Source organism: Theropithecus gelada, chromosome 6 (assembly GCF_003255815.1).
Source record: "Theropithecus gelada isolate Dixy chromosome 6, Tgel_1.0, whole genome shotgun sequence".
In the NCBI taxonomy this organism is placed as follows: Eukaryota; Metazoa; Chordata; class Mammalia; order Primates; family Cercopithecidae; genus Theropithecus; species Theropithecus gelada.
In genome coordinates, this window is record NC_037673.1 from 92866500 (window position 1) to 92892634 (window position 26135).

Below are 26135 nucleotides of genomic sequence, written 5' to 3' on the forward strand. Positions count from 1 at the left end.
GATAGTGTATGAGTCAGGATTCTTCACAAAAACAACATCAATAAGATATACACACACATACACACACAAATGCATGTATGTAATATGTGTGTATATATAGGATGCATAGATGTGATGTACATTTATGTGTGTGTGTGTATGAATACCAATTCCATAAAATAAAATCTCTCCCCCCATGTGTGTATATACACACATATACATGAAAGGTATACACAAACACATAGAGGGGAGGGAGATATTTATTTTAAGGAATTTGTTCATGCAACTGTGGGGACTGGCAAGTCTGAAATTTGCAGGGCAGAGCAGTAGGCTGGAAATTCTAGCAGGAGTTAGTGTTTCAGTCTTGGGTACAAATTCAGCCTATAGATAGAATTCCTTTCTCCACGGAGGACTTCAGTTTTTTCTCTTAGTGCTTTCAGCTGATTGGATGAGGCCCACCCATGTTATGGAATATAATCTCCTTTACTCAATGTCTACCAATTTAAATGTTAACACACATAAAAAGTACCTTCACAGGAGCATTCAAGATGCTGTCTGACCGAGCAACTGGGCATAGCCTAAAGTTGACACATAAAATAACCTGTCACAGATAAGATTAACAATGGCTTAGGCATTTCAGAAGAACATGTTAGTGAACTTGAAGCCATAGCAATTGAAATGATTAAAACAGAAAGAGAGAAAAGAGAGAATAAAAAATAAGCAGTAAATCAGTGAACTGTAGGAAAAACTCATATATCGAATATATCTGTAATTAAAGTTCAATGGACATTTTCAATCTCTATTTACTTACCTTTTAGCAGAATTTGACACTGGGACTACTTCTCTCTTTTCAAAATACTTCATTTTCTTGGTAACACATTGGGTTGGTTTTCCTTCTATCTGGTTGCTTATTCTTTGATTCTTTTTCCATTTCTTCTGCCCATCCTTAAGTGTTCTTTCTTAGGCTTCTTTCTCTTCCAACTCTACACACTCTTCTGGGTGACCTCACTCACTCCAATGGCCTCAGTTACCATCTTCATGCTTACTCAAAATAGTTTCTAGTTTTCTTCGATCCAGAACTCTCATGAACATTTGACTCCAATGCTGGGTTGCCTGAGGGATCTTTCCTTTTGATGTTTCTTAGGCATTAAAAACCCAACATAATCATAATGGAGTTCAACCTTCTTTCCCTAACTCCCAACCTGCTCACACCTCCACTTCCTGTTTTGCTGAAGGCATTCATTCCTCTCAACAAATCGGACTTCTGGCTATCATCTTCCACTTCTTTGACTTTACTTCCCATTAGTCACAAAGCCTTGCTAATTCGACCTCCTAAACATTTCTAGAATGTACATATTCCTTTATCTTCATTGCCATGAACTGAGGCTAGACAGCTGTCATCTCTCTCTTGGGTTATGGAAAAAACATTCTAATTGATTATCTGTCTCTAGGTTTCCCAGTTCCAATTTGCTATATTGTAAAATGAAAATCTGACCATGTTATTCTTCTCCTTAAAATGCTTTAGTGCCTCTCACTTTATTTAGGCCAAAGTCCAAACTCCTTAGCATTCATTACAAGCATCTGTCCAATCTCCCATTCATTTTTCATTAACCCTTTCCCATCCTATGCTACAAGTTACAGTCATACAGAACTTAATATGTAGTTATTGGATTAAATTGAAGGCATGTAGTAGGCTTATGGGTCTACCTGAAACTATTTTCAAAATGACTTATGTCTGTGCCTTCTTGTTTCATCAGATTCTCCAAAGAAGTTTAAGAATCTGGCTCATAGAGGCTAATTTGGGATGGCATGGGGTCACTCCATGGTTCAGTTTCTGTACATATTCAAAACCTTTTTTTTTTTTTTTTTTTTTTTTTGCAGCCTTTTGACTCATGGAGAATAAGGGAGTGGCCACAATTGAGCCACTACAGCCACTGCAAGCTGATGAAGCTCTGACAGGGAAACTCCTTCAAAGGCAAATTAAGTTCTTCATTATCTTTCTTGAGGATGATTGCAATAGTTTAGCTAGTATTTCTGCTTTCTGTCTCCTCCAGTCTATCCTGCAGTATGTTGGCAAAGTCACTAAAAAAGTGCAGGTCTGATCATGTCATTCTTTGGCTAAAACTCTTTAATGACTCCCCTTGATTCTGAGGATGAAGTTGAAACTAGTTTTCACTGTGGCTGAGTCACTCTCTGGTCTGATTCCTGCCTGCTTCTCAATCTAGAGCTCTCACTATGCTCTTATTCCTTGTTTCAGCCACCCTAGCTGCCTGTACTTCCCCTAAAAGGCTAGGGGACCGTTTGTGGTTTTTATTCATTCCACCTGTCTGAAGCAATGCCGAAGTGACCATTTATTTCTCTATGGTTGTTCCTACTTCTATTATAGAGTTTGAAGGACTTGGGTGCCTGACACATAGAAGCTCTTTTCCTTACACCATATACAAAAAGTTAACTCAAGATGAAGTAAAGACTTAAATGTAAAACCCAAAACTATAAAAACCCTTGAAGAAACTCTAGGCAGTGCCATACAGGGCATAGGCACAGGCAAAGATTTCATGATGAAAATGCCAAAAGCAATAGCAACAAAAGCAAAAATTGACAAATGGGATGTGATTAAACCAAAAAGCTTCAGCACAGCAAAATAAGCTATCATTAGAGTGAACAGACAACCAACAGCATGAGAGAAAATTTTTGCAGTCTATCCATCTGACATAGGTCTAATATCCAGAGTCTACAAGGAACTTAAACAGGTTTATGAGAAAAAAAAAAAAAAAACAACCAAACAACTCCCATTAAAAAGTGGGCAAAGGACATGAACAGACACCTCTCAAAATAAGACATACACGGGGCCAAAAGCATATGAAAAAAAGCTCAACATCACTGATAATTAGAGAAACGCAAATCAAAACTATGATAGATGTCATTTGACACCAGTCAGAATGACTGTTATTAAAATGTCAAAAAGCAACAAATGCTGGCAAGATTGAGAAGAAAAAAAAACATTTTTACACTGTTGGTGGGAGTGTAAATTAGTTCAACCATTGTGGAAGAAAGTGTGGTGGTTCCTAAAGGACCTACAGGCAGAAATACCACTTGACCCAGCAATCCCATTACTGGGTATGTACCATATGTTTCTCATATTTCATTACCTGACAGTCTTTTAAAAGAGTAGTCTGTACTCCATTGCTTTGATTTTTTTTTTTTTTTTTTTTTTTTACTTTTTATTCCTTACCCATTACAATCTTCCTTTTGTCCTCATAATTTTACCGAAATTATTTACTCAGCATATGCATTACATCATTTTTGCTATATTCAGTGCCTTTATCTTTTGTATTTGTCTTCTTTCCTTTTGCTTATTCTACTACCATCTTATACTTAGCATGTCTAAAACTAAATATTCTAATATTTTCTTCTCAACAATTTTCCACCCATGAACATCTTTCTACCAATTGTAAAACTAATCACAGAATCTAAAATCCTCAGTTATTTTCTGTCTTCTTATATGTTGAACTATTAAGTTTCTTCTTTTGTAACATATTTTTCTATTTTGCTTTGTTTGTACAGTTACAATGCTAGTTCACAATTTTTTCGTTTCACTCATTCAACTTTGCAATAAACTTCTAGCTGTTTATTAGAAATGTAATGTAAACAACATATATTACTTTAAATTGTCTAGTAGACATTTAAAAACAAAAAGGCAAACTTAATTTTAATAATTTATTTATACCAATTTATCAAAAGTATTAGCATTTAAAAATACTTTAAAAAATGAAAGTATTAAGATATTTTACTTTTTTTGGTTCTAATGTTTGAAATCTAGTTTGTATTTAACACTTAACAGTACATCTCAAGTGAGAATAACTGCATTTCCAGTCCTCAGTAGCTATATGTGATTAGAGGCTAGTCTATAGGACAGCATAGAGCATAGTTGACTTCTTCAACTCCAACTTTTTACTTTTTCCAATGGCATCTGCATTCCATCATCAGAGCAATTGTTTTTCAACGCTAATTTCATCACAAACATGATCTGAAAATATGAGGTTATTTTGAAAGAGAGAGAGAGGGAGAGATCATATTCACATGACTTATTACAGCATATTGTTAAAATTGTTCTATTTTATTATTTTTGTTAATTTCTTACTGTGCCTAATTTATAAGTTACAGTTATTTATGTATAGGGAAAAACATAGTATATGTAGGGTGTGGTATTATCTGTGGTTTCAGGCATCCACTGAGGGGCTTGAAATGTATCCCCTGCAGATAAGTGGGTACTACTGTACTTACCCAACATTATGTAGCCCCCTTCTCATTGACAACTTAGATATGAATGCAGATGCTTTGCTTAAGATATTGTGCATGTATTATAATACCTAACCTCAACTAGAATCTCCTTCTAAACTTTTTCTGAGATTGGTACAAAAAAGGTATACATTTCCAAAACTTGACCTTTTATTACTTTTACAACATTTATTAATACATTTGTTAAGCAATTTAGAAATATAAATATATATTTCATAAGTCAATATGCTTGTACCATAGAAAACTTAAAAAACTGAGTGAAAAAAATTAAATGACTTGATCTAATATATTTTTTGTTCCCCTTTTAACTCTTCTCTCTCTTTGTGACCAAACTCAGCCTATGAGTTAAGTATAAATTACGATGTATATGGGTGCAATTATTTGAGTAAATTGCATCCAATTTATGAAATATGTGGAGAAGAAAGAAATTTATTTTAGTGTGAGATAAATGGTCTGATATATTTTGTACCTGAATGTAACACTCTCATAAATAAATATTTGAAAATTGGATATTATTTATCACCTATACCATTTATGTCATACAAATTTGTAAAATGTTCTTACTTGTAAATGGGTTGTAGTCTTCAAATTGATGACACAGAAAATTTCTGTACTCTTTACAACAAGTGGGAATTTATTACTAAACTTTTTCATCCTCCCACTATTTCTCATAAATGCATCCACTGTATTTATGTAGCTTCATGCATGGCAAGTTTTCTAAACAAGTCTTAGTCCTGGTCACCTTATTCATCTAAAGTGTTTGTTGAAGATAATCACTGAGATTTGTTGAATATAATCGCTGAGATTTATTCCTCACTAAACTTAAACCATTTGAGGTTTCAGTTTTTAGGTCTTGAGCCATTTGGTCTTCCTTATCTCATGCATCAGATCATTCTCCAAGTAACCACTAGAAGCGGCATTCTAATTAATACTGGACTGATTGGAATAATGACCTTACTTTATGCAGAGTACTCCCTTTAATTGTTAATAGCTTCATGTTGTTTTTACATATCTCGTTTATTACCATAACAACCAAATTCTTGCCATAATATTGACCACAGTTCATTTATCTTTTGCAAACTTTAGTTTTTATTACATTTCAGATAAAGTTTAATTTGTTCTTTGGTGTTATTATAATTTTTTTATTTATTAAAAGGGGTATTTATATGTTTGAAAATTCTTTGTTTTAAAATATTTATAGATTCTGTATCTTAAATCATCTCTGACTTTAACTAGGACTGCATTAAAATGGTAAATTTAGAAGAGGTTAAGATCTTTTTTTTTTATTTTTTTATTTTTGAGACTGAGTCTCGCTCTGTCGCCCAGGCTGGAGTGCTGTGGCCGGATCTCAGCTCACTGCAAGCTCCGCCTCCCGGGTTCCCGCCATTCTCCTGCCTCAGCCTCCCGTGTAGCTGGGACTACAGGCGCCCGCCACCTTGCCCGGCTTATTTTTTTTATATTTTTAGTAGAGACAGGGTTTCACCGTGTTAGCCAGGATGGTCTCGATCTCCTGACCTCGTGATCCGCCCGTCTCGGCCTCCCAAAGTGCTGGGATTACAGGCTTGAGCCACCGCGCCCGGCCTGGAAGATCTTTTATTCTTCACATTGCTTTAATTTCCTCCAATTTTTGTATCCTTTAAGATGTTTGCTATTTCTACACTAATGGAAGTAAAATATATATGTCAAATCATTGGAGAATCTGGCATTAACTGTGTGTGCAGAGTGGATTAACTGCAATATTAGCTTAAATCTTAATTAAAATCTCACACAAAAGTCCTTAATAATATAGATGACTATTTTGTAACTTGTTTGAGATTGCTTTATTTAAAAAAAGAGAAATTTTGGAAAAAGTGATCTCATTTTGTAAATTAAGAGAATGCCTCTGTCTGGTTATTTCACAATGTTTCTAAAATTATTTAAACTCTAAAGAAATTCGGCAGTGAAATGAAATGGGTTTATTATTAATATTGTAGAAAGAAGCCTGCATATAAGCCTTATGACTGTTTATGAGGAAACTTTTTTAACAAAAGGATGTTAAAAAATAGATGAGGAGAGGAGAAACATGAGAATTTGGGCAGCCTTTTCTCCTAACCTTAGGATTACATTATCATCAATGATATCTTAGTTTTTAAAGTATTTCAATTATCCCACTTTTTAGTGCAGAATTGTAGCGATAATTATACCTGAAGTGGAGGTAAAATCCAATCTAATTTGCCCAGCTCCAGCTGGACCCCATTTTTCTGAGAAATGTATAGTTCTGAGAAGTTTTTTTTTTTTTTTTTTTTTTTTTAAAGATAGTCTTTTACAGTGAAGCTTTGTATACATGCTTATTAAAAATGTAAGGCTTTTTAAAAATTTTTATTTTCTTTTTTTTTTTTTAAATTTTTTGAGATGGAGTCTCACTCTGTCACCCAGGCTGGAGTGCAGTGGTACAATCTTGGCTCACTATAATCTCCACCTCCTGGGTTCAAGCAATTCTCCTGCCTCAGCCTCCGAGTAGCTGGGACTACAGATGCGTCCCACTATGCCCGACTGATTTTTGTATTTTGTATTTTTAGTAGAGATGGCATTTCACCATATTGGTCAAATTGGTCTTGAACGCCTGACTTTGCGATCCACCCACCCTAGCCTCCCAAAGTGCTGGGATTACAGGAGTGTGCCAGTGCGCCCGGCCAAAAATGTAAGTTTTATATGTCTAACTTAATGGAGATAATTATTTATCAAGCTCCCCTAAGCTCCTATTTCTAAAACATATTACATTGTGGTTACTTAGTTTTTAAAATTTGTATAAATTTATGGGGTGCCAGTGCAATGTCGTTACATGCATAGATTATGCAGTGGTCAAGTCAGAGCTTTCAGGTATCTATTCACCAAATTTCATTAATTATACTCATTAAGTAATTTCTCATCATTCACCCCTCCCAACCCCCTGCACCCATCTGAGTCTTCTCCATTATCTATCATTATCCATCATTCTACCCTCTATGTCTATGTGCTCATGGTTTTTTAGCACCCACTTATGAGTGACAATATGTGATATTTAACTTTCTGTGTCTGACTTGTTTCGCTTAAGATAATGACCTTCAGTGTTATCCATGTTGCTGCTAAAAATACGATTTCATTTTTTTCTATGACTGACTAATATTCCATTGTGTATATATACTACATTTTCTTTACCCAGTTTTCCATTGATGGACACTTAGGTTAATTCTATAACTTTGCTATTGTGAATAATGCTGTGACAACATATGAGTGCAGGCATCTTTTTAATAAATTGATATCAAGCAGTGGGATTGCTGGATCAAACGATAATTCTACTTTTAGTTCTTTGAGAAATCTCCATACTGTTTTCCATAGAGGTTGTAATAATTTACATTTCCACCAACAGTGTATAAGACTTCCTTTTTCTCTACAACCTTGCCAACATCTGCTATTTTCTCTTTTTAATAATAGCCATCTTTACTGGGGTAAGATGATATCTTGTAGTTTTAATTTGCATTTCTCTGATGATTAGTGATGTTGAGCATTTTTTCTTATACCTGTTAGCCATTTGTATGTCTTGTTTTGAGAAATGTCTATTCATGTCCTTTGTTCATTTTTTAAAAATATATACTTCTAACTTTTAGGTTCAGGGGTACATGCGAAGGTTTGCTGTGTAGGTAAATTCCTTTCCTGGGGGTTTGTTGTACAGATTATTTCATCACGCAGGTATTAAGCACAGTAGCCAATAGTTATCTGTTCTGCTCCTCTTCCTCCTCCCACCCTCCACCCTCCACCCTCACGTAGACTCTAGTGTCTGTTGTTTCCTTCTTTTTGTTCATAAGTTCTTATCATTTAGCTCCCACTTATAAGTAAGAACATGTGGTATTTGGTTTTGTGTTCCTGCATTAGTTTGCTAAGGACAATAGCCTCCAGCTCTATCTGTGTTCTTGCAAAAGACAAAATCTCATTTCTTTTTATGACTGCATAGTATTCCAGGGTTTATGTGTACCACATTGTCTTTATCCAATCTCATTGATAGGTGTTTAGGTTGATTCCATGTCTTTGCTATTGTGAATAGCACTGCAATGAACATCCATGTGCATGTGTCTTTATGGTAGAATAATTTATATTCCTCTGGATATACACCCAGTAATGGGATTGCTGGGTTGAATGATAGTTCTGCTATCAGCTCTTTGAGGAATTGCCATACCGCTTTCTACAGTGATTGAACTGGTTTACACTCCAACAAACAGTGTAGAAGTGTTCCCTTCTCTCCACAACCTTGCCAGCATCTGCTATTTTTGGACTTCTTAATAGCCATTCTTACTGGTGTGAGATGGTATCTTATTGTGTATTTGATTTGCATTTCTCTAATGGTCAGTGATATTGAGCCTTTTTTCATATGCTTGTTGGCTGCATGTGTGTCTTCTTTTGCATAGTGTCTGTTCATGTCCTTTGCCCACTTTCTAATGGTGTCATTTGTTTTTGTAAATTTGTTTAAGTTTCTTACATATGCTGGTTATTAAACCTTTGTCAGATGCATAGTTTGAAATATTTTTCCCAATCTATAGATTGTCTGTTTACTCTGTTGATAGTTTCTGTTATGCAGAAGCTCATATGTTTAATTAACTCCCACTTTTCAATTTTACTATTGCTTTTGGTCTCTGTCGTGAAATCTTTGCCTCTTCCTATATCCAGGATAGAATTGCCTAGGTTGTCTTCCAGAGTTTTTATGGTTTTAGATTTTACATTTAAGCCTTTAATCCATCTCGAGTTGATTTATTTATTTGATGTAAGGAAGGAGTCCAGCTTCAATCTTCTGCATATGGCTAGCCAGTTATCCCAGCATCACTTATTGAATAGGAAGTTCTTTCCCCATTGCATTTTTTTGTCAACTTTGTTGAAGATCAGATGCTCATACATGTGTGGCCTTTGGCCTTATTTCTGGGCTCTCTATTCTGTTCCATTGACCTACATGCCTTTTTTGTACCAGTACCATGCTGTTTTGATTACTGTAGCCCTGTAGTATGATTTGAAGTCAGGTAATGTGATGCCTCCAGCTTTGTTCTTTTTCCTTACTATGCCTTGGCTATTCAGGCTCTTTTTTAGTTCCATATGAATTTTAAATAGTTTTTTTCTAGTTCTATGAAGAATGTCAATGGCAGTTTGACAAGAATAGCATTGAATCTGTAAATTGATTTGAGCAGTATAGCTATTTTAATGATATTGATTCTTCCTATCCATGAGCATGGAGTGTTTTTCCATTTGTTTGTGTCTTCCCTGATTTCTTTGAGCAGTGTTTTGTAATTCTCATTGTAGAGTTCTTCCACCTGCCTGGATAGCTGTATGCCTAGGTATTTTATCTTATTTTTAATGACAATTGTGAATAGGATTGCCTTTCTGATTTGGCTCCTAGTTTGATTGTTGGTGTAAAGGGAATATTTTGTACATTGATTTTTGCATCCTGAAATTTTTACTGAGGTTGTTTATCAGCTGAAGGAGTTTTGGAGGTTATGATACTATGGGATTTCCTAGATATAGAATTATGTTATCTGCAAACAGGGATAGTTTGAATTCCTCTTTTCCTATTTGGATGCCTTTTATTTCTTTCTCTTGCCTGATTGCTCTGGCTAGGACTTCCAATACTATGTTGGATAGAAGTGGTGAGAGAGGGCATCCTTGTTTGTACTGGTTTTCAAGGTAAATGTTTCCAGCTCTTGCCCATTCAATGTAATGTTGGCTGTGGGTTTGTTATAGATGGCTCTTATTATTACAGGTGTGCTCCTTCAATATCTAGTTAATTGTGAGTTTAAAACGTGAAGTGGTGTTGAATTTCATAGAAAATCATTTCTGTGTCTATTGAGATAATCATGTGGCTTTTGTCTTCTGTTTTGCTATGTGATGAGTCACATTTATTGATTTGTTTATGTTGAACCAACTTTGCATTCTGGGGATGAAGCTTACTTTATTGTCATGAATAAACTTTTCGTTGTGCTGCTGGATTCAGTTTGCCATATTTTGTTGAGGATTTTTACATTGATGTTTATTAAGGATATTGGTCTAAAGTTTTCTTTTTTTGTTGTGTCTCTGCCAGGTTTTGGTATCAAGATGATGCTGGCCTCATAGAATGAGTTGCAGAGGAGTCCCTCCTTCTCCTTTTTTGGGAATAGTTTCAGCAGGAATGGTACCAGCTCTTCTTTGTACGTCTGGTAGAATTTGACTGTAAATCCATCAAGTCCAGGGCTTTCTTTGGTTGGTAGACTTTTTATTACTGATTCTATTTCAGAGCCTGTTATTGGTCTGTTCAGGGAATCTATTTCTTCCTGGCTCATTTTTGTAACAGTGTATGTGTCCACGAATTTATTTATGTCTTCTAAGTTTTGTAGTTTGTGTGCATAGAGGTGTTCATAGTAGTTTTTGGTGGTTGTTTTTATTTCTATGAAGTCAGGAGTAGCATTCCCATCATCATTTCTATTTATGTTTGTTTGGATTTTGTCACTTTTCTCCTTTGTTAGTCTAGCTAACAGCCTATCTTATTATTTTTTTCAGAAAACCAACTCCTGGATTTGTTGATCTTTTGAATTTTTTTTTTTTTTACTCTTCTAACTTTGGGGTTGATCTATATGTTCTTGCTTCTCTAATTCTTTCAGTTGTGATGTTTGGTTGTTAAATTGAGCTATTTCTAACTTTTTAATGTGGACATTTATTACTATAAATTTTCTTCTTAACACTGCTTTACCTGTGTCCCAGAGATTCTGGTATGTTGTATCTTTGTTCTCATTACTTTCAAAGAACTTTTTGATATCTGCTTTAATTTTATTTTTTACCCAAATGTCATTCAAGAGCATCTTGTTTAATCTTTATGTAGTTGTGTGATTTTTATAGTCTTGAGTTCTATTTTTATTGTGCTGAAAGTGTTAAGTATGATTTTATGATTTTGTTTCTTTTGCACTTGTTGAGGATTATGTCCAATTATGTGGTCAATTTTAGAGTGTGTGCCATGTGGCAATCAGTGAAACGTATATTCTGTTGTTTTTGGGGTGGAGAGTTCTGTAAAAGTCTATCAGATTGATTTGATCCAATGTTGAATTCAGGTCCTGAATATCTTGGTTAATTTTCTCCACTGATGATTTATTACTGTCAGTGTAGTGTTGAAGTCTTCCACTATAATCGTATGGGAGTATATGTGTGTTTTTAGTTCTCTATGAACTTTCTGTGTGAATCTGGGTGGTCCTATGTTGAGTGCATATATATTTAGGATAGTTCTGTCTTTTTGTTGAATTGAACCCTTTATGATTATGTAATGCCATTCTCTGTCTTTTGTGATATTTGTTGGTTTGAAATCTGTTTTTTTCTGAAATTAGAATTGAAGCCCATACTTTTTTCTCTTTTCCATTTGCTTAATAGGTTTGCCTCCATTCCTTTATTTTGAGCCTATGAGTGTCATTACATGTGAGATGGGTCTATTAAAGACAGCATACCATTGTTGCCCTCTTTCTTTTTTTTTGTTTTTGAGATGGAGTCTCCCTCTGTCGCCTGCAGTGCAGTGGCACGTGCAGTGCAGTGGCACGATCTCGGCTCACTGCAAACTCCCCTCCCGGGCTCACGCCATTCTCCTGCCTCAGCCTCCCAAGTAGCTGGGACTACAGGAGCCCACTACCATGTCTGGCTAATTTTGTTGCCCTGTTTTTAATGGGATTATTTGTTAAGTTGTTTGAGTTTTTGTGTATTTTGGTATTAGTCCCCTGCTAAATCAATAGTTTGTAAATATTTTCTCCCATTTTACAAGTTGTCTGTTCACTCTGTTGATTATTTCTTGGGCTGTGCAGCAACTTCTTAGTTTAATTAATTCCCATTTGCCTACTTTTTAAATTGCCTATGCTTTTGATGTTTTAGTGATAAATTCTTTGCCCCAACCAATGCTTATAAGAGTTATCCTTAGATCTTTTCTTAGTGTTTATTTAAACAGTTTTGGGTTGTACATTTAAGCCTTTAATCCATCTTGAGTTAACTTTTGTATATGATGAGAGATGTGGTCCAGTTTTATTCTTTCACATCTGGCAATCCAGTTTTTGCAGCACCATTTATTGGTTTTTAACTCAAGTGACTTCATTTAATATAAGCTTTATCAAGTATACTTTTTACTTAATAGATTTGTCATAAATGTTTTGTTGTTTTTGGCAAAATGCAGAGATGAACTTAAAAGTCTGGTTTTATCTAAAGAAAAAATGAAGGCTTACTTGATAATCTTAAATTTTATTCTTTTTCTAATTGAATTGCTTGGAATATATTATTTTGTACTTACCATCTTAACTCCCAAAGTACATATTATGCTCTTAATGGAATCTCTTGATTCTACAGAAAGAAATTCTTACTTGATTAGTGTCTTTGTTTGTGTGGTTATAGCAAAATGCCATAGACTGGGTGATTTGTAAAGAACAGAAATTGATTTCTTACAGTTCTAGAGGCTGGGAAGTTCAAGATGAAGATGGCAGCATTTGGTTTGTTGAAGACTTTCTTGCTATATCCTCACATGACGGAAGGCACAATAGGGGTCAAAGTCAGCTCCCTCTGGCCCTTTTTATTAGACACTAATTCATTCATGAGAATGAAGCCCTCATGACTTAGTCACTTTCCAAAAGGCTGTACTGCTTAGCAGCACCATAATGGGGGTTAAGTTTCAACACATAAATTTTGGGAATCATTTAGGCCATAACATCTAGAAAAGTCCAACTTATAAACCTTGCCTGATCTGAAGGAATAAAATGTTGACATATACCAGAGCCTACAAAATGAACTGCAGAGAAACTGTCAGGTATGTCTTTATATGGCACATTTATAATTTGGCATGCTTTATTTTTCATAAGCTTCTACTAGATAAAAAAAATAAGTTATGATCCTTCAAAAAATCTGAACATGTTTTAACATATAAGGTTTTTCTGATAATCATATATAAGACTCATATTTCATTTTAATTTGTGTTTGAATTTTAATGTAAATTCATAGTAGACAATATAAAAACAGTTAATCTTAGAGTTACAGTTTTATGAATGTTTGAATAAAAAATGACATATCACAGATTGATAAATAAGATACCATCAAGCATGAAACGTTTTATTTTTGAAATAAGTAAAAATTTGTTTCAAAAGAATAGAGAAATATGATGCTTAAAGCTTCTATATTTGATCAAATTTAATTTGCTGTTGATTCTGTGTTTCACTATTGATTTATATACCTCAAAGTAAGACAAAACATTGCCAATAACCACCACACACCATAGATTGAAAGAATCGTCTTAATTTCAAGTTATTAAAATGTCAAAAAGAGCCATTGTAAAATTGATTAAATAGAGTATTTTTGTGTAATTTTCTAATCTATCCATTGAGATTTGTTCCATTAAATGTTTTAACTTTTTGATTAAGGCTTAACAGTAGTGAACAAATGTGAAATAAAAAAAATGTTTAATTTTTTTAAACCTAAATTTTGATTTGCCTGATTTTAAAGTAAGAGAAAGATAATGACTGTCTAGATTTGTTAAAATAAATAATTTTGAAAAAGAAAGCACACTAAGTTTAGGTATCTATTTGCTGTAAACTCTCATGTCAATAATTTACTTATCTCTCTTCCACTAGGAATTGACATAGAGGTTTCAATAAGAAAAAAAAAAAAAAAAAAAAAAGCCAAACCAGTAAGACCTTGTCATGGGGTAGCACATTTTTTTCTTGTAGGATCAATAGAACTTGTATCTTATAGGGAGTGTATAAGTTGTAGATAAAATAAAGTAAAAGAATAAATAAAATAAAAACTTTAAAGTAGAATTTCTTTGCCTTTCTATAGAATTTTAGAATTCCTTTAGTATCTTAATATGACTCACCATGCTAAATTCCTGTAAAGGAGCCTGTGAAGTTGATAACTTTCAGCAATTCACTTAGAATATCTGAACTCAGTTTTCTCATCTCTAAAATGGATAAAATATCTATTTCATAAAATTCTTGTGAAGATTTAATAAAATATGTGTAGGTATTTATGCATGTCTAACCCATAGCATGCACTCAGCAATAGGTATCTATTATACATATCTATTAATGCTTATTGACATATCACTGCAGAAGATGAAAATTTAGAGTGTATTTTATTTGTCTAGGTCATACAGGTTGTTAAGTAATAGAGTTGAGTCTAGTGATTAAAGTCCCTGACCCCTGTTGTTACCTCCCCAGATCTTTCACATGATCATACTCCCTCTGTGATCCATGGACACATTTTTGAAATGCTTCATTTTGAAGAAAAGATATGTTATTTTGAAAAGCATGGGTTTAGCAACCACACAAACCTGACTTTAAATCCAAGTTTTAACATCTACGGGTATGTGACCCTGGAAAAGTTACTTAGTATCTTATTTTTTACATTCATGAAAGAACCTCAAATTTCTCTTTTATTAAAGAAAGAGAAGAATCTACCTTATGGTTGTTGAATATATAAATGTGCATGTAAATATAGATAGCTAGATATTGGAGTAAATATTTATACAGAAATGGCCTAGTAGAGTGAATGCCTAACACATATGATTAGACATTTTAAAAAATTGTGGGTGCATAATAGCTGTACAAATTTATGGGGTACATTTGATGCTTTGATACAGGCATACAGTGTGCAATAATCGAGTCCGGGTAGTTAGGGTACCCATAACCTCAGGCATTTATGATTTCTTTGTGTTAGGAACACTCCAGTTTCACTCCTTTAGTTATTTAAAATATATAATACATTATTTTAAACTATATTTTCCCTATTGTACTACTGAACACTAGATCTTGTTCATTCTATCTAACTGTATTTTTGAATGCATTAACCAACTACTCCTTATTTACCCTCCTGCACTTCTCTTCCCAATCTCTGGTAGCCATCATTCTACTCTCTATTTCCATGAGTTCATTTTTTGTTGTTGTTGTTGTTGCTTTTGCATGCAATATTGGTGTTTCTGTAGCTGGCTTATTTCAGCTACAGAATACCTGGAATGGATATAAGATAATATCTTCCACTTTCATCCATGTTGTTGCAAATGAAATGATTTCATTCTTTTTTATGACTGAATAATATTCCACTGTGTATTTGTACCATATTTTCTTTATCTATTCCTCTATTGATGGACACTTAGGTTGATTCCATATCTTGGCTATTGTGAGTAGTGCTGCAATAAACATGGGAGAGCAGATCTCTGTTATGCTAATTTCTTTCTCTTGAATATACCCAGAAGAGAGATTGTTGGATCATATGGTAGTTCTATTTTTAGGTTTTTGAAGAACCTTCATAGTGTTCTTCATAGTGATTGTACTATGTATACTCTGGCCAACAGTATGTGAGAGTTCCCTTTTCTCCACATCTTCACCAGCATTTCTTATTGCCTGACTTTTGAATATGAGCCATTTTAACTGGAATGAAATGATATTTCATTGTAGTTTTGGTTTGTATTTCTTTGATGATTGGTGATGTTTTGTATGTCTTTTTGTATGTCTTTGATGATTTGTATGTCTTCCTTTGAGAAATGTCTACTCAGACCTTTTGCCCATTTTTAATCAGATCATTATTATTATTATTATTTGCTAGTGAGTGGTCTGAGCTTCTTAGCTTTCTGGTTATTAGTCCCCTGTTAGATCGGTGTTTTGCAAATATTTTCTCCCATTCTGTGGGTTGTCTGTTCACTTCGTTGATTGTTTCCTTTGCTGTGCAGAGGTTTTTTAACTCGATGTGATCCCATTTGTCCATTTTTGGTTTGGTTGCCTGTACTTTTGAGGTGTTACTCAGGAAATCTTTGCCCAGACCAATGCCTTGGAGTGTTTCCCCAATGTTTTCTTATAGCAGCTTCATAATTTGAGGTCTTAAATTTAAGTCTTTAATCCATTTGGATTTTAGTTTTGTATATGTTGAGAGATAGAAGTCTAGTTCCATTCTTCTGCATATGGATATACAGTTTCCCCAGCACAATTTATTGAAGATACTTTCTTTTCCTCAATATATGTTCTTGGTACATTAATCAAATATGAGTTGAATTTAGATGCAAGGATTTATTTTTGGGTTCTCTATTCTGTTTCACTAGTTTATGCATCTGTTTTTATGCCAGTACCATGATGATTTGATTACTATAGTTCTGTAGCATAATATAAAGTCAGGTAATGTAATGCTTCCAGCTTTGCTCATTTTGCTCAGAATAGCTTTGGCTGTTTTGGGTCTTTTGTGGTTCCATATACATTTTAGAATTGTTTTTCTATTTCTTTGAATAATGTATTAATTTCAATAGGGATTAAATGGAATCTGTAGATTACTTTGAGTAGTATAGACATTTTAATAATACTGATTCTTCCAGTTCATGAGCATAAAATCTTTTCATTTTTTGGTGTGTCCTCTTCAGTTTCTTTCATCAATGCTTTATGATTTTCATTGTACAGATCTTTCATTTATTTGGTCAAGTTAATTCCTAGATATTTTATTTTAATTGTAGCTACTGTAAATGATATTAGTTTCTTCATTTCTTTTCAGATTGTTTAGTGTTGGCATATAGAAATATACTGATTTGTGTATGTTGGTTTTGTATCCTGCAACTTTACTGAATTTGTTTACCAGTTATAATAGTTTTTATTTTTTTGGTGGAATCTTTAGATTGTCCCAAATATAAGATCTTACTACCTGCAGACAAAAATAAGTTGACTTCTTCCTTTCTAATTTGTATGCCCTTTCTTTCTTTCTTTTGTTTAATTGCTCTAGCTAGGACTTTAGTACTATGCTGAATAAAAATGGTGGAAGTAGGCATTCTTATCTTGTTTTAGAACTTAGAGAAGGCTTTTAGATTTTCCCTGTTCTGTATGACACTAGCTGTGGGCTTGTAATATATGGGTTTTATCATGTTGAAGTATGTTCTGTCTACCCAATTTTTTGAAAGTGTCTACCATAAAGTGATATGAATTTTTCTTATGCAAATGGATGCCTTGTGAAAAATGTTTCTCTTGTCTTCCTTTCTTTTATAGAGATAGGATTTTGCTATGTTGCCCAGGTTGGTCTCAAACTCCTGGCCTCAAAGGATCCTTCTGCCTCAACCTCCCAAAATGTTGGAATTATAAGCATGAGCTACTACTGTGCCAGGCCTGATGCTGAAGTTTATCAGTTGATTTTTCTTGGCATCTACTAAAATGATCATGTGGTTTTTGTCCTTCATTCTGTTGATGTGATGTATCACATTTTAAAATTTGCATATGTTGAACCAATCTCACATTTTTGGGATGAATCCTACTTGGTCATGATAAATGATCTTTTTAATGTATTGCTGAATTTGGTTTATTAGTATTTGTTGAGAATTTTTGCATTTGTGTTCATCAGGAATATTGGCTTGTAGGGTTTTTTTTTTTTTTTGTAATTGTAGATTTGTCTGGTTTCAGTATTAGTGTAATGCTGGCCTTGTGAATGAGTTTGGAAGTATTCCCTCCTCCTCAAATTTTTGGTGTAGTTTGAGTATGATTGATATGTTTTCTTCTTTAAATGTTTGGTAGAATTTAGCAGTGAAGTCATTGGGTCCTAGGCTTGTCTTTGATGGGAGACATTTTATTACTGTTCTATCTCTTTACTTATTACTGGTCTATTCAGGTTTTGGATTTCTTCATGGTTCAAACTTTGCAAGTTATAATGTGCCTAGGGATTTATCTGTTTCTACTAGTTTTTCTAATTTATTGGCATATAGTTGTTCACCATAGTTTTTAATGATCCTTTGGATTTCTGTGGTATCAGTTGTAATGTCTCCTTTTTCATCTCTGGTTTTATTTATTGAGTCTTTTTCTGTTTTTTTTTTTTTTCCTTAGTTAATATGGCTACAGGCTTGTCAATTTTGTCTATCTTTTCACAAAAGATTTTGTTTATCTTTTTGTTTCATTGATCATTTATTGTTTTTAGCCTAAATTTTATTTATTTTGCTCTGATCTTTATTACTTATTTTCTTCTACTAATTTGAGTTTTCATTGCTTTTGTTTTTCTAGTTCTTTAAGATGCATTGTTATATTGCTTATTTGAAGTTTATCTGTTTTTTTGGTATATGTTTGTTGCTTTAAAGTTCCCTCTTATCATTAGTTTTGCTGCATCCCAAGAATTTGGTACGTGTGTTTCCATTTTTATTTGTTTCAAGAAACTTAAAAAATTTCTTTCTCAATTCCTTCACTGACAGAAAGATGACAGAAAGGAAGAAAGAAAAACACTTTTTGTGTAAAAGTAAATTTCTCTGATAGTATGTTTTAATTTCTTGTTTTAAAAATATCTGTGTATTTATTACAGGTTTTTTTATGTTTACCATGAGGTTTGCAAATAACATCTTATAACCAAATATTTTAAACTGATGACAAGTTAACTCTGATACAAGGAAGTGAAATAAAACAAATAAGCAAAGAAACTACTAAAAAACTCTACACTTTAACTCCATCCTCCTGCTTTTTGACTTTGTGTCATCTCAATTTATATATTTTTATATTGTCAATCTCTTAAAAAGCTGTAGTTATTAATTTTCGGTAGGTTTGTCTTTTAGTCTTCCTACTAAAGATCTGAGTATTTTACACACTGCAATTATAGTTTTAAAGTATTCCATATTTGTCTGTGTACTTATTATTATCAGTGATTTAGTTTTATACCTTTAGAGGATTTCTCATTGTTCATTCACATCTTTTTCTTTCAGATTGAAGAATTCCCTTTAGTATTTCTTGTAAGACACATCTGGTATTTGATAAAATCTCTCAGCTTTTGTTTTCTGTGAAAGTATTTATTTCTCCTTCATGTTTGAAGGATAATTTTGCTGGATAAAATATTCTAGGTTGAGTTTGTTTTCCTTCAGCACTTTGAATATGTCATTTCACACTGTCCTAGCTGGTAAGGCTTCTGCTGAGAAGTCTGCTGCCAGACATATCAGAGTTCCTTCATATGTTATTTGCTTCTTTTCTCTTGTGGCTTTTAGGATTATTTTATTCTTGCCCTTTGAGAGTCTGACTATTATATACCTTGAGATCTTCTTTTTTGGGTTGAATCTTATTGATATTCTGTGACCTTCTTGTACCTGGGTATTCATATCTTTCTCTGTGTTTGAAAAATTCCCTGTTATTATTTCTTTGAATAAACTTCTCTCTCTCTCTCTGTCTCTCTCTCCCCTTCCTCTTTAAGGCCAACAACTCTTAGATTTGACCCTTTGAGGCTGTTTTTTAAGATCTTGTAGGTGTGCTTTCTTCTTCTTTATTCTCTTTTCTGTCTTCTCCTCTGACTGTATTTTCATAGAGCCTATCTTCAGGTTTACAAATTCTTTCTTCTGCTTGATCAATTCTGCTTGCTAAAGACTTTGCATTTATTTTTCAAGTTGTCAATTTAATTTTTAGGCTCCCAAATTTCTGCTTGATATTTTAAAAAATTAATTACTCTTTGTTAAATTTCTCTGGTAGAATTCTGAATTCCTTGTCTGTGTTATCTTGGAGTTTGTTTAGCTTCCCCAAGACAGCTATTTTGAAGTCCCTGTCTGAAAATTCATATATCTCTGTCACTCTGACATTGGCTATTGATTTATTATTTAGTCTGTTTGGTGAGGTCATGTTTTCTTGGATGCTCTTGATGTTTGTGGACATTAATTGATGTGTAGGCATTGAAGAGCTAGGTATTTATTCCAATCTTTACAGTTTGGACTTGTTTGCACCCATCCATATTAGGAAGGCTTTTCAAGTATTCAAAGGGAATTGAGTGTTGTGATCTAAGATTTTGGTCAATGCCGCCATATCTACATTAGGGGGCACCCCAAGCCCAGTAATGCTGTGACTCTACAAGAGTCACAGAGACTCCTAGTGGTACCACTTTGGTGGTGGTTTGGATAAGATCTGAGAGAATTGCCTGGATTACCAGGCAGAGACTCTTGTTCTCTTCCCTTACTTTCCCCCAAATAAATGGAGTCTCTTTGCTGAACTGTCTGGAGTTGGCACACCTATGGCCATCATGACTGGGACCCTGTTGTGTCTGACCTATAACCAGCACAGGACTGGGTCTTGCTCAAGGTCTGTGGTGACTATTGCCTGGCTAAAGCTGATGTTTATCAAGGGCCAAGGGCACTTTAGTCAGGAGGTGTTGAGTCTAGCCAGGCTTGTGTCTTTCCCTTCAGGTAGGCAAGTTCTCTTCTGGCCCAGGGTGGGTCTAGAAATGCTGTTCAGGAGCTAGGGTCTAGAGTCAGGGGCTTTAGGGCTCTTCTTGGTGTTAATTTTACTGTGGCTAAGCTGGTACCCAACTTGTAAGACAAAGTCCACTGTATTCTTCCCTCTCTTTTCCCCTAGCAGAACTCTTCCCCCAAGCTACACTGCCGAGAGTTCTGGGAGGGGTGACGTGAGTAATCTCTTAGCTGCCACGGCTGGTGTTACACTGGGTCACATGCACCCCTAGTCCTATTGCCTCTGAGACTAGTGCAGCACCAGGCCTTGCCCAAGGACTGTAGTCCTTTTGGCCAGACGGCCACTCAGTTTTATTCCAGGCCCTAGGTCACTTTAGTCAGCCAGTGGTGGAAACAGCTGTGATTTGGGTTCCTCCTGCTGGCACTGAGAGTTTCCCTCTGGCCCAGGGCTGGTCTAAATATTTCCTCTGTGGATACCAGCAAAACTGTCTGTCTTTCATTGTGTTTTGCTACGACAGGTAGCACTGAGTTCCAATGCAAAGTCCAACACTCACTTCACGCTGCGTCCCCAAAGCATACTAATTCTCTGCACTGTGCTGCCATGAAATGACGGAAGGGTGGGATAGGCGATGCAAGACTGTCTTTCCTACCCTCCTTAATGCCTCTTTCCTTGATATTTTGTTAAAAGCAGGTACAATAATCACTCACCTTTTTTTTTTTTTTTTTTGGTTCTTAAGAGGGTGCTTTCTTGTGTGGATAGTTGTTCAATTTGGTGTTCTGCAGGGGGGTGACCACTAGCGAATTCTATTTGGCCATGTTGTTGTGCCTCTTTTGTCTCTCTAATACATAAGCTTTTTATTTTTATTTTTTATTTTTTTAGACAGAGTCTTGCTCTGTCGCCCATGCTGGAGTGCAGTGGCATGAGCTCGGTTCACTGCAATCTCTGCCTTCTGGGTTCAAGCAATTCTCCTGCCTCAGCCGCCCAAGTAGCTGGGATTACAGGTGCGTACCACCACGCTCCGGTTATTTTTGTATTTTTAGTAGAGTGGGGTTTCACTATGTTGGCCAGGGTGGTCTCGAACTCCTGACCTCGTGATCCGCCCTCCTCGGCCTTCCAAAGTGCTGGTATTACAGGCGTGAGCTACCATACCTGGCTATGGTATTTAATACTGAAGCGAACAGGCAACCAAGCAACCAGGTATACCATAGGGTATATACCTGGGGGTTTATTGTTGCCTGCTGAGAAAGAATTCAGGACACGGACACATGTGGGTGGGTTAAGGAGTGGAAATAATAGACACAAGAAGGGAGAGAGGAGAGCAGTGGACTGCAGCAAATTTTATAGGCAGGCTAGAGAAGCTGGTGTCTGAGGTATGTAGGGCTCACAGATTGGTTCTATCAGAGATGATGTTTACATAGTGCACAGGGAAGGCTGGTGGCCCCACCCTAATCTTGTAATGCAAATGGACTTTCCAGTTGATTGGTGCCATCTTGTCTGGTCTTTACTGTCCTCTTGGCTGACAAAGAAAAGGGAAGAGGAAGCCACCATTTTGAACATATCTAGTCCCTAGTTCCTGCTGGCATTGACCCATGCAAGCTGCCAGCTTGCTTGTCTATGTCTGCAGCCTGATTTTACAGGCTGCTCTTTGTTAGAAAATGATTTGGGGCTGCTTTTCATTAAAAAGAAAAGAAAAAAGAAAAGCCTTACCGAGGGATCCCATGCCCTTGCTATTAGCCTAAGTAATTCCTTCTTAACTCCTATATCGATACTATTAGATTTAAAATTATATTTTCATTTCAAATTTTAAATTTTAAAAAAGAATAAAATTAAGAAAATATTAATTTTAATGAAAATTTAAACACATGTTTATATCATAAAGCTGGGCTGGGTATTCAATACTTTGTTTATTTCCAAAATATATAATTATTGAGAAAATGTAAAATTTTTAGGCTTTTGAAATGGAGAGTTTCATGTGAATGAATATTTGAGAGTTTTCTCAAACTATTTAGAAATTTCTCCAAACCCAGATTTTTGGCTAGGAAAACTTATGCTTAGATGCTGGTATGTTACCATTGTGTCACTGAAGAACCATAGATATCTTGTGAAAAAATTACAATAACATTCAATAAGGAACCTGTTAATATATATAAAGCACATTTCTTTTCAAGCATTTTCTTCTTAATGTAATTTTTTAAGAAGTGGGTATTTATTTTGGAGAACTTTTGTCTTAGAGTGGATTAGCTGAAATTAGATGCCAAGATAGAGGTTGCATGTAGAAGATGTATTGGTGAGTGCTCTTGGGAAAGAGAGCTGTAAAGAAGTGAGGGATGTCAAATTGGACAGGAGAATGTGGTTGCAACTGACCTGATTGTATCCAATGAAGCTGAGGCTGGGGTATCCTTGAACTGCATGGCTCTTTAGAGTTATTGAAAACTAGGGCAAGAGACTTAGCGTTTATATCTTAAGATTAGTGGGTGAGGCAGTTCTCTGTGACCAAGGACTGTATCAGCAGAGGGGCATTCATAGCTGGGCTGGGAATGGCTGGACCTGACCCTGAAGAAAGATCAGGGTGGACTACCACAATATCCACTGTAGTTTGTGTCCAACTGTTGCTTATTTCTTAGTTGAAACAAAACTTTTATGTCATGTCTTAAAACCTTGCTCCTGAGTTAACAGGCATGGATACAAATAGCCTCACAAAGACAAAAATGTGAATTTGAGGGGTGGGAAAATGGCTGTGGGAATGTATGTGGGGACAACAAAGGCATTATCATACTCACAAGATATGTGTATCTTACAAAACGTGTTTAATATTTAAAATGGAGAGCTGGTCTTGAACTCCTGGGCTCAAGTGAACCTCCCACCTCAGCCTCCCAAGGTGTTGGGGTTACAGGCGTGACTGTATAAACCGCGCCCAGACTATATAAACAATTTGAATGTACAATGTTAAAATGATTATTCTTATATATGATTCCTTGTGAACCTCGGTAACAGCTTTCCTAGTTTTTATACCTAGAATTAGCATTTATGGGTTGCAGATGGTGGGTATTTATGACTTCTAGATAATACCAACTTTCTCTCCAAAGTGGTTTTAACGATTGACACTCCTTGGAGCAGACTGGAAGTTCCTTTTGCTTCGCATCCTTACCAGCACTTGATATTGAGAGATACTTAAAACAATTTTTTGTTGTTGCTAATCTGATGGTTGTTTTATTTCCTATTTCTCTGACTATTAGTGAGTATGAGCATCTTTTCTTTTATTAGTCATTCATGTTTCTTCTGATAATTGCCTGTTTACAACTTTTCCCCGATTTTCCATAGGATTGTTTATTATGTTGATTTGTGGGAGTACTTTAAATATGCTGCATGCCAATGACTTGAATGTTTTGTATACTGTAAATGTTTTCTCTTGGCAGGTGGTCTTGTCTTTTTCCCTTTTTGTAATGTCTGTTGTGCACAAGTTTGTAATTTTAAGGAAGTCAAATGTATCAAGCATCTCCCTTTGTTGTCCGCTTGTTTAGCATCTTATGTAAGAAATTCTTTCCTACCTCAAGATAATAAACATTTGACCCTTTCAGATATTTTTCCCCATGTAGATCAGTCTATTTCCCCCAGATCTATTTATTGAATAGTGAATCCTTCCACTGTTGATTTTTATATAACTTCATTCATTTATTAAATATACATGAGTCTATTTCTGTAGTTTCTATTTTTTTTCAGTTGGCTTAGTTTTGTATCCCTGATCAAAGCAATATTGTCTTTGCAACTATATTTTTTTCATTAAAGTCTTTGTATTTGTCTGTTCTTGCATTGCTATAAAGAGATACCTGAGACTGGGTAATTTATAAGGAAAAGAGGTTTAATTGGCTCATAGTTCTGCAGGCTGTACAGAAAGCATGATGCTGGCATCTGCTCGGCTTCTGGGGAGGCCTCAAGAAACTTTCAATCATGGTAGAAGGTGAACGGGAAAGATGGGGGAGTTGCCACACTTTTAAACACCAAAAGAGAACTCACTATTGTGATGACAACACCAACGGGATTGTGTTAAGTCATGAAAAACTGCTCTCATGATCCAGTCACCTCCTACTGTGTCCCACTCCAACATTGAGGATTAAAATGGAGCATGACATTTGGGTAACGACACAGATCTAAACCATATCAGTCTTGATTTTTTGAAGTGGAACCCCTCCTCTTCTTCAAAAATTGTTTTGTTTACTCTCAGCACTTCAAATCTTTCAATGAATTTTAAAGTCTCCTCTCCCCTTCCAAGTTGTTGTATTTTGACTGAAATTGTATTTAATTTATATTTAATGTATAGACCAATCAACATCTTTATGATACCGTTTCAATCTATGAACACGCCATATTTACCCATTATTTTGGTGTTATATTTGTTCAGTTCATTGTTAGGTACTTCATAGTTTTTGTTTCTATGGTGAATTATATATTTTCTTTTTTCTAATATTACTGCAATTTTTTTTTTTTTTTAACTAGAATATAAGCTTAGAGAAGACAGGCATTTTAGTCTCTTTGTTCACTGCTATATCCCTTGTACCTAGAATAGGATCTGATGCATAGTGGGCTCTCAAAATGTGTTGAATAAACTAATATTACATTTTCTGATGCATTATTTCTGCTTCACAGTAAAATCATTATTTCTGCTTTTCTAATGATTGTTGTACCAAACTCAACTTGCATTACAGCTATATCACTTTATCTGCTAATTCTCTTGAATTTTATGTGCATGTAGGAAGTGAAAACATCTGAAGAAAAACAGCCTTAACTCTGTTTTTATAATTCTTGAAATTCATTTCTATTTTTTATATTATTGCATTGGCTAGGACCTCCATGCATGGGTGCTAATATGTATTCCCACTCTAAGGGGAATTCTTCCAAAAGCCTATTAGGTATACTATAAACACTAAGTTTTTGATTAATTCTGTTTTTTATGTTGAAAAATTGCTTTCTATCATTATTTTTAAAAATTTCTATCAAACAACTATTTACTTACCTATTATTTAAAAAAATCAGTTGAAATGATCATGTCTTTTTTATTTCAGTTAGTATTCCAAATTATGTAATTGAATTTCTTATTTTGAACATTGCATTCTGGGGATAAATTGGTAGATAAATTACCAATGATATAAATATGAAATTAGATGATTTATAGCTATTTGTGCCTATATCAATGGGCTAAATGAATGTGAACCCCTAAAGTTATTTCGCTTTTTATGGTCTTGTCTATAGTTTTCTTCTTTCCCTATTTCGTGTTGTCTGTTGCCTTCTGCTTCTTGGGATTAGTTGTTCAAATAAATCAACTGCATCCAAGTCCTTGACTCAGACTTTGCTTTTGGAGTAACTTATACTAACAAATGTTCTGTGTGTGTGTGGTTTTATTATTTAGAAAAGTTTATTTAATTATTTATATTATTTATTAAAATTTACTTATTTAAAAGTTACTCATAGCTATAATATATAGCTGTATATACTTATAATGAAACTTAAAATGTTCATATGTAACATAAATTCACTTTCAGAATGAGACAATAATGTATTTTAAACAATTCTTAAATGCTATGAAAGTTTTTGTTTAAACGAAAAATTTAATTTCTAACTTTAAAGCTCTAACCTTATTGAAATGAAATGCCTAAATAAAATGAGCATAGCTAGGGATAATCTATTTTAAGCACATTAACTCTGTCCTCTTGTGTATCA

General features: G+C 34.6%; 1 pseudogene; it reads left to right on the forward strand.

Annotated features, from left to right (window-relative positions):
- Nucleotides 1–13052: 13052 nt before the first annotated feature.
- The window catches only part of LOC112627039, a 59436-nt pseudogene continuing 46353 nt past the window's right edge, over nt 13053–26135 (forward strand).